We start from the raw sequence: 8,841 nt of genomic DNA, 5'->3' as shown, positions 1-8,841 counted from the left end.
AACCATCAAATTACTGACTTTACACACAGAGTAATCAGTAACACTTTACAATAAGGTTTATTTGTTAAGTAAGTAATAATTGACGACAGAGTAAGGAAAACTCACAAGAGCATTTTAGGGACGAAAACAAGAACATTTCTTGAGATAAAACCCTGAATGATGTCTTAAGGTGTGATATACCATGCTAGAAGTGGAATAATTGACTCCGGCCCATTGAATTATTGAAAAATATTGCTCTGCTGTGCGTTGTGACCGCATTACCACCTCGGGTGTGCATTATTTTTCAATAATTCAACAGGCCGGAGTAAATTATTCCACTTATACCACGGTATATCACACCTTAAGACATCATTCAGGGTTTTATCTCAAGAAATTTTCTAAAACGCTCGTGAGTGGAACTACTTTCTTCCGCCACAGTTTCAGCATCTTGCTTTAATACAGTCCAAGTAACAATGTAGTGCGTGTGTGTCTGTTTGTGAGAGAGAGAGAGTGAGAGAAAGAGAGAAACAGAGAGATTGCGAGTGGAATTACTTGTGTATAAAGTGGCTCTCGTCAGGAATAACATTGCTTCAAATTGCCAAGATGTAAGTTAAATATACTTCTCAGCAGCAGCGAGTGTCGCCATTCATGTACAGCTTTTGCATTGCTAAACAACTGTTTACAATCCCACTGTGTTGCGGGGGTGCGCTGACTTTTCTCCCGAGAGAGTTTGTGTGAGAGCGAAAGAGAGGGGGAGGGGTAGGGCGACAGTGCTTTCCACTATAGCAATGTGAGGCTGATTAGGGCAAAATACATTGAAACATTAAAAGTTGCACATATTAAAAGTTATTTTGGATAATAGAAACTGTTGTATTGATCAAGTCGCGGGGGTGTGGCTCTGTTTGTTGGTCGTGACTTGAGTCTCTATGTGATGCGTGTGGACAGGTTTTAGTGGTTTACGAGGACTTTTTCTTAGGTTACAAACTGGTAATTACAAGGGTATTATGCTACAAATGTGGTTTATGAGGACATTTCTAGTGTCCCCATAATTCAAATCACTTAAAAATCATATTAAATGATGTTTTATTGAAAATGTAAAAAATTCAGAAAGTTTTTTGTGAGGGTTAGGTTTAGGGGTAGGGTTAGGGTTAGGGGATAGAATCTATAGTTCGTACAGTATAAAAATCATTATGTCTATGGAGAGTTTGGCAAAGTGATATGGAACAATTATATGGTCAAGACCTGTAACTACTTCATAGCCGTGCGTTTATTGGAAAATAATTGCACACCTTAGAACATCCGTCAACCAATCAGAATCAAGCATTCAGCAGACCCGTGGTATAACATTATTTAATATATATAGGATTAACAATAAATAATTATTTTTACAGTATGTTTTAATCTTGGTTAATGTTAGTTTATAAAAAATACTGTTGTCTGTTATTATTTAATGCTAGTTAATTCATGTTAACATATATATATATATATATATATATATATATATATATATATATATATATATATATATATATATATATTTTTTTTTTTTTTTTTTTTAATGTATGTTGAAATTAACAGCCAAGATTAGTAAGTGCTGAAAAAGTAGTTTACATTGTTAATTTACATTAACAAATGTAGTTAACAATTGTTAACAAATAGAACCTTATTGTAAAATATTACCCAAGAATCATGAAGGGAAAATAACTAGCTGTTATGTACCATGTATCCTTTATACACTGAAATATTTAGAATTTTGGAATATACTTAATTGTCCCTATGGAGAAATTTGATTTAGACTCAATGTTTGTTACTTCCAGACACCCACTAAAATTTACAAATTGGTTTAGGACACACAATATGACAAAATTTGTCGAAAGCATCCATCCATCCATCCATCCATCCTTGTACCACCTATTGAGAAAAAGGGGGTTCCGGAAAGGTTGTTGTAGTAATAACATTGCTCATGTTGGGTAAAGAAGCAGCAAGCGTGTAAAGACAGACCTGGTTCCTACAGGAGTACAGGACCAGCTGCAAGCACAGGGTGTGAAGTGTAGGGTTTCCTCTGAACATGGAGACTGCCAGTTTGAGGGCTGTGCTTCACAGGAATACAGGACCAGCTGCAAGCACAGGGTGTGAAGTGTAGGGTTTCCTCTGAACATGGAGACTGCCAGTTTGAGGGCTGTGCTTCTCAGGTATGCCACAGACACTGGGAACGTTCATGTTTCAGTCCACACCAGACCACCTGGGATGCTTATCTCCCTGAGGAGTACCATGTTTCTCTCTCTCTCTCTCTCTCTCTCTCTCTACACACACACACACACACACACACACACACACACACACACACACAGACACACACACATGTTGGTGCAGCAATCATTATGAGGACTCTCCATAGACATAATTATTTTTATACTGTACGAACTATAGATTCTATCCCCTAACCCTACCCCTAAACCTAACCCTCACAAAAAAATTTCTGCATTTTTATATTTTCAATAAAACATCGTTTAGTATGTTTTTTTTTTTTTAAATGATTTGAATTATGGGGACACTAGAAATGTCCTCATAAACCACATTTATAGCATAATACCCTTGTAATTACCAGTTTGTAACCTAAAAAAAAGTCCTCATAAACCACTTAAACCTGCTCACACACACACACACACACACACACACACCTTAGAAGCTATATTAGAGAGGACCTTTCATATGTAATGGTTTTCTTACTAAGATTAAAGCAATAAGCCATGAGAGGTCGTGTGTTACAGTGATTTTATCATGGCTAAGGGGTGTTTTTAGGCATAATGCAAAGTGGAGTGCCTAAAACCCTCTTACCTGTGGTAAAATCAGTCAGTGCATTTACATGTGCAGTTGTAATCAAGCTACAGCAGCTTTTTGCGTAATTGAGCAACAGTCTCCATCTGCCTGTAAAATTATACATGACAAAATGGATAATTATACAGTATATTTGAATGATGGACATCAGCTGAGGAAGTGTTCAATGTGAGCACTTGACCCAATCCTACTAATGCACTTCATTCTTTCTAAAAACAAAAAACTCAATTAATCATTTACTTCTCTGAGCAAAACTGAAACTTTGCATTGCAGCATGCACATTTTATTTTATTGCATTATGATTCACATTTGTTGTTTTTCTCATTTGTACAGTAAGTTGCATTGGAAAAAAGCATCTGCTAAGTGAATAAATGTAAATGTTAAATACACGTCACGCATCACCTTGCGGACTATGCTGAGGACAATTGTGGTCTGATTAACGTGTATAATTGCTGGATGATTTATAAAACTCCAGCAACAACAGTATGATAAAAGACACCAATCTTCAAAAAACAGTTCAATTGATCATGTATAGCAAAATGAATAAACTGTTCTTCTGCCAAATAATACAGTAGTTATCCTAACTGTAGGAATTTGTGGTTGCCAAGTAATGTAACAACTTAATAGCACTAATTAATAAATAATGTGCAGTCACAAGTGTAGGTCTATACAAATGCTTCGAGCGTGGCTCGTACTATCTGAATTCAGAGTTGGAACTATCCGTTTTATAAAATGATATGTAGTATATTTATTTAGTTTTGTTATTTATTTAGATATTTAATATAGTCTACTGCTAAACCCAACCCTTACACAAACCTGTTGATATAATTCGATTTGAAGCAAAACATGATTTTTAATTATAATTGTGAGGACATTTAGAAAAAAATCACACACTGTTGAACATATTAGGTGAACACACACACCTTTCTTCTCAAATACCCACATTAATACATGGGGCCACACACATCATGTTCACATACACACCATTGACAGCCACACACATCTCATCTCCATGCATAACTCTCACACACAATCACTCTTACACACACAAACTAACTGACACACTCACCAGGCGTGTCAGTCAAACAGACGACCTCATAATGAGTAGATGTGCTCGGGTCATTGACCCATGTCTGCTGTGGGCAGGTTTGTGTGTGCTGGAAGAATGAAGGGGGTGTCATCTGGCCGGCAGGCTGCTTGACCCCTCATGGCTCCTCTGCTATCTGCAGTCACAGATCAATGCCCTCCAGCTCTCATGCTCCATGTTTCCTCACGCTACTGCTCACAATGCCTCGCTCAGTACCAGTTTCCTGTGTGTGCGCAACACTTCATACGATTATAGAGTGATTATAATTTCTAATGATCTGTTTAAATTGTATTTACATTTCAAACCCACTGATACCAGTTAAAGACCAGCTTTAACTAAACTCAAAAAAGCTAACCTAAAAATATGTGATAACGTTAAAATTAAAAATATATATATATATAACATCACAGAATCAACCTAAATACATTAAGTTATGCCAATGAATCAAATTTCATGTGAGTCAAAAATTTAATTTACGGCAGTGGTTCTCAAACTTTTTTAAACTACAGCACCTCTTTATAGGTTTTTTCCCCCACGCCACCCAATCAACTGAAAAAAAAATAAAATAAATAAATAAATATGCTATTTAAAACTTCTTAATTAGTTGAATATTAATATCAACTAATTTTAAAAAAATCATGTATCCTTCAAGTGTTTAAGTAAATGTAGCCGGTGGTTGTAAAGAAACAGCACAGGATACAAAAATATATTTTGTGGGTTTTACTCTGACTGCTGGTTAAAAAAACAAAAACAAAAACACACACACACACACACAAAAAAAAAAAAAAAAAAAACAGTGGTCGATGAGGGCCGTATATATCTAAAAAAAAAAAAATAGTAAAATGGAAAACGGGAATGAAATACGGTAGAGGCCATTTCCTTGCATGTATAAAATGTGGTCAAACTCCACACATGCCATCCATTTGCATCCCAAAGAATTCTTACATAATGAACAAAACCAGGAGCTCTCTTGCACAATACATGTTTCTCACCTCTCTAACAAAGCAGGTGTCAGAAAACTCCGGTTCTTAAATGGGCCACGTCCAATTTATGACTAGAGTTAAATTACATGAAATTTCTCCACTTGGCTACATTCTCCCTTGCTAAAAGTCATTGTCCCCATTGACTTAATACACATTTTTCACTTCTTTAACTGCTTCTCTAAACAGCACACTACCCAGGCTTGTTAACACCTGAGAGAAGACTTCAGAACTGAGTGAAACAGCATTGCATGCTGATTTTGGCTCATTAAATGGGTTTGAGTGAATGCCAGCATTGACTCTTTTAATTCTTCTTGGTGCTGGTACAGGCTTTTTCATCTCTGGTTCAGACACTCTATGAGCCGTGCCAGTGTCAGGCTCAACCCTCTCTGGACCAGACACCCTAGAAGCTGTGTCATTGCTAGACTCAACTCTCTCTGGTACCAAACCTTGTTGTTCAATATTCCCTGAAATCAGTACAGGTTCACCTCTAAGGGCTTCAGCGGCTGACACAGGGTTTTCAGGGTTCACATCATCTGTCTCTTGAAAACTAGGATATGTGACTTCTTCTAACACAACAAAATAAGGATCAGAATGCACAAATTCAACCTGCTCAGAAAAAGATTCTCCCCTCGAAAGTGATGTTGTGGGAGAATGGGTCTCAGCCAACTCTGGTTCAGGAACAGAGTTAACATAAGGACGCAAGTCAACACTATGGACTCTCTTTATAGCACCAGCCTCAAGGGGCTCAATAGGATGTGTGGTACCCTGCATATTTATGACCCTGTTTACACTTGGACCCCATGAATCCTGTATTTTGTTCCTACCCAAAGGTCTGTGACTCAAGTATACCTGTTGACCCATATCAATCACAGGGAAATAGACCTAGCCATTCAAAGGGGCAAGTTTCTCAGCAGCCTTGTGATCAGCATATTCCCTGGCTTTTTCATGAGCTTCTATCAATCTGTCTTGGTAAATCATTAACTAATCATGTTTTCTGTCTACAGTTTGCTCTTGACCTAGCAGTGAATCTTCTGGAAGATGCAGGTTGACTCCAAACAGCAAGTAATGTCGTGAGTATCCAGTGGTTGCATGTGGTGTTACATTATAAACCAACTCAGGAAGGTGTTCTGGCCAACACTATTTCTTTTCAGGGGGAAGTGTACGTAATAGATCATGGAGCATTCTGTTAAAGCGCTCTTCAAGGGGCCTTGAACCCAGATGTATCCTTGGCTGTGGCATCTTGTTTAAGATGCACCTCTGACACTTTTTGATCCACCGCTCCACATCATTATACATGCCAACCCAGACGCATCTTTGCCTAAATAGGTTTAGCCTGCGCTCAACGCCCTGATGTCCCATACTGTCATGAAAACTTTCAAGGACCTGTTCTTTTAGACATGAGGGTAAGAGCAGCTGTTGACATTCACCATGATGTTGGTCATTCACAATGCGATAAAGCAAGCTATCCAGCTCTCTAACACACTTCCGCTGCTTTATCAGTGACAGTACAGACTTTGATGGACCAGATCTCTCACGAGTGGTGGGCTTTTGTTTATGTTCCCAAAAGGTTCTGAAAGAACTGAGAGTGGGATCTTTCATTTAATAATCCTTCATTTCAGCTGTTGTATAACCGGCAGAGTATGCGTACTTCCGTGAGGGTTACTGTCTTCCTTTACTCCACACTATAAAGCACGAATCTGTCTAACCCTACAGCACTTTTCACCAGGCTGTTCCTTTGTTTATTATATTGCAGATGGCAATGCAGTCATCATATTCTGCATCCTCAGGAGTGGCAGGCTCCCCTGCTGATGGCTGCCTAGAAAGGGCATCAGCAGCTGCATTATGCCATCCTAGGCAGTATTTCATCTCAAAATCAAAGACAGCTAATTGAGCAATCAATCTTTGCTCAATTGGACCGAGCTTGGACGTTTTTAGATGGCACAGACGGCTGTTATCTGTGATGACCACAAACTTGGAACCCAGTAGATAACTACAGAATTTTTCAGAGATAGCCCACTTGAGGGCCAGTAGCTCAAGCTTCATGCTATTTTAATTTCTGTCATTCCTTTCTGCTTTACGAAGTCTCTTATTGGCATAAGATATGTGTGGTGGAGAGAATAAAGGACTGCATTTAATAGTCTATTGCTGAGCCTGTTTTAATGTGGTAATCACTCCCAGGTGTCTGTTAGAACACAGTAACCAGGCCGATGAATGAACTTAAAGTATTTCATTGAAATCTTGCAGTATGCATGGGCATACAATTTCCAGATAATATTGGTATTTGCAAAAGCATGTATGTGTGTTTCTGAAATAGAAATAAATAACAAATATAAGTAGCAGCATATAAGATATTTAAACATAAACAGGTTATGTAAAACAACCATAGATAATATATTACAATACGCATGCTCATATTTGCATCTTAATCTGTGATGAATACCAAAGGCACTGAACTACTGTTTAGGTAACACTGTCACGTGGAGAAACATGACTGGCCATTAGAGGCACATATTGCATCATCCACACCAGTCAACACTGAAAAACCATTTCAAGATATTTCCCCACATATACACTATAATATCTTTGCTAAACATGAAAATTGCAGATAACTAATCTGAATAATGACAAAATAGAACGCTGTGATAGAATAAATAACTCAACTCAAATGCCAATCATGTAGAAGAATATAACTCCCATAAACATACATTTCTAGAATGAACTATCAGATAAACTAGAAGAGAACTTACTATTTGGCATTGACGCACACAATATTATAACAACTCTGAAGGAAAGGCTTCACAGAATTTTGGCAGCATAGCTCAGCATCGCACACTTGTGATTACTTCAGTTCGTAACTCTTACATAAAGTGTGCTGCTTGCTCATCCAGTCCAAACACTTAGATTGTGTTAAAGCACATCATCATGCACCTAAAATATGCATAAGCGGTTCTCTGGTTAATTATTAGAGCCTTTCTTACAGCTGCCCCCAAATGTACAAAGAATTTGCTTCTTGAGAAAGGCTTCATTCAATAAGGTGTGGACAGAGATTCTGTCCACACTCAATTCAATAAGGTGTGTTCTCATCTCCATCTGGAAGCTCTGGAAGAACAGTCAGTCTGGCTACAGGTCTAGTGTAAGTTTTATCCTTAATTTTTACATCCACAGTCCTTACATACCCGTCGGGACTTGGATAGACTTTGGTAACGCGACCAATGGGCCAGTGGGCTCTAGTTTGTTGAAAGTCCATGAGCATCACTACTGAGCCTGTGGGAATGTCGGGAGGAGGGGCATGCCATTTCTGATGGGACTGAAGGTTCGGGAGATAGTTCTTAATGAAACAAGACCAAAACTGGTCTGCCAGAATCTGTGAATGTCTCCAGGGGCGCCTACTCAAGAGCTCAGATTTGGGGTAAACCACTTGAGGCAGGGATCCATCAAGCCGTCCCATTATTCAGAACATTTGGGGTCACTGAATCAAGATCCTTAATACTAGATGACATATACACCAGGGACTTTGAATTTAGCATTCCTTCTACCTCAAGGAGAACAGTACGTAGCACCTCCTCTGTAATGGTCTGACTGTCTATCGCTCTGGAAAGGGCAGTTTTCACTGAGCGAATTTCCCTTTCCCAGATTCCTCCAAAGTGGGGTGCCCCAGACGGGTTGAAGTGGAACTCTATCTTATGTTTAGCGATCTGCTGCTGCAGTACTGGAGACAATTCAGAAAGGGCCTCACGCAACTCCCTTTCTCCACCATGAAAGTTTGTCCCTTGGTCAGAGAACAGTTCTGCTGGTGTTCCATGTCTGGCAATAAATCTTCTTAAGGCCATTAAGAAGGAGTCTGTATCCAGATTAGTGAGGATATCCAAGTGCACACATCTGGTTGTAAGGCATTTGAAGATAAATCCTCACCTTTTCTCTGTGCGCCTACCCACTTTAACCAGAAAGGGTCCA

General features: G+C 38.7%; 1 long non-coding RNA gene across 1 annotated transcript in view; it reads left to right on the top strand.

Moving 5' to 3' along the window:
* Positions 1–493: 493 nt before the first annotated feature.
* Positions 494–8,841, top strand: part of LOC127444859 (uncharacterized) — a 28,974-nt gene continuing 20,626 nt past the window's right edge. Inside the window, exon 1 of the long non-coding RNA XR_007897884.1 lies at positions 494–584. This is a non-coding gene — a long non-coding RNA (uncharacterized LOC127444859). The remainder of the gene's footprint in view (positions 585–8,841) is intronic.

This window comes from Myxocyprinus asiaticus, chromosome 8, assembly GCF_019703515.2.
Source record: "Myxocyprinus asiaticus isolate MX2 ecotype Aquarium Trade chromosome 8, UBuf_Myxa_2, whole genome shotgun sequence".
Classification (NCBI taxonomy): Eukaryota; Metazoa; Chordata; class Actinopteri; order Cypriniformes; family Catostomidae; genus Myxocyprinus; species Myxocyprinus asiaticus.
Note: the sequence above shows the minus strand (reverse complement) of the source record. Positions and strands in the feature narration are given on the sequence as shown.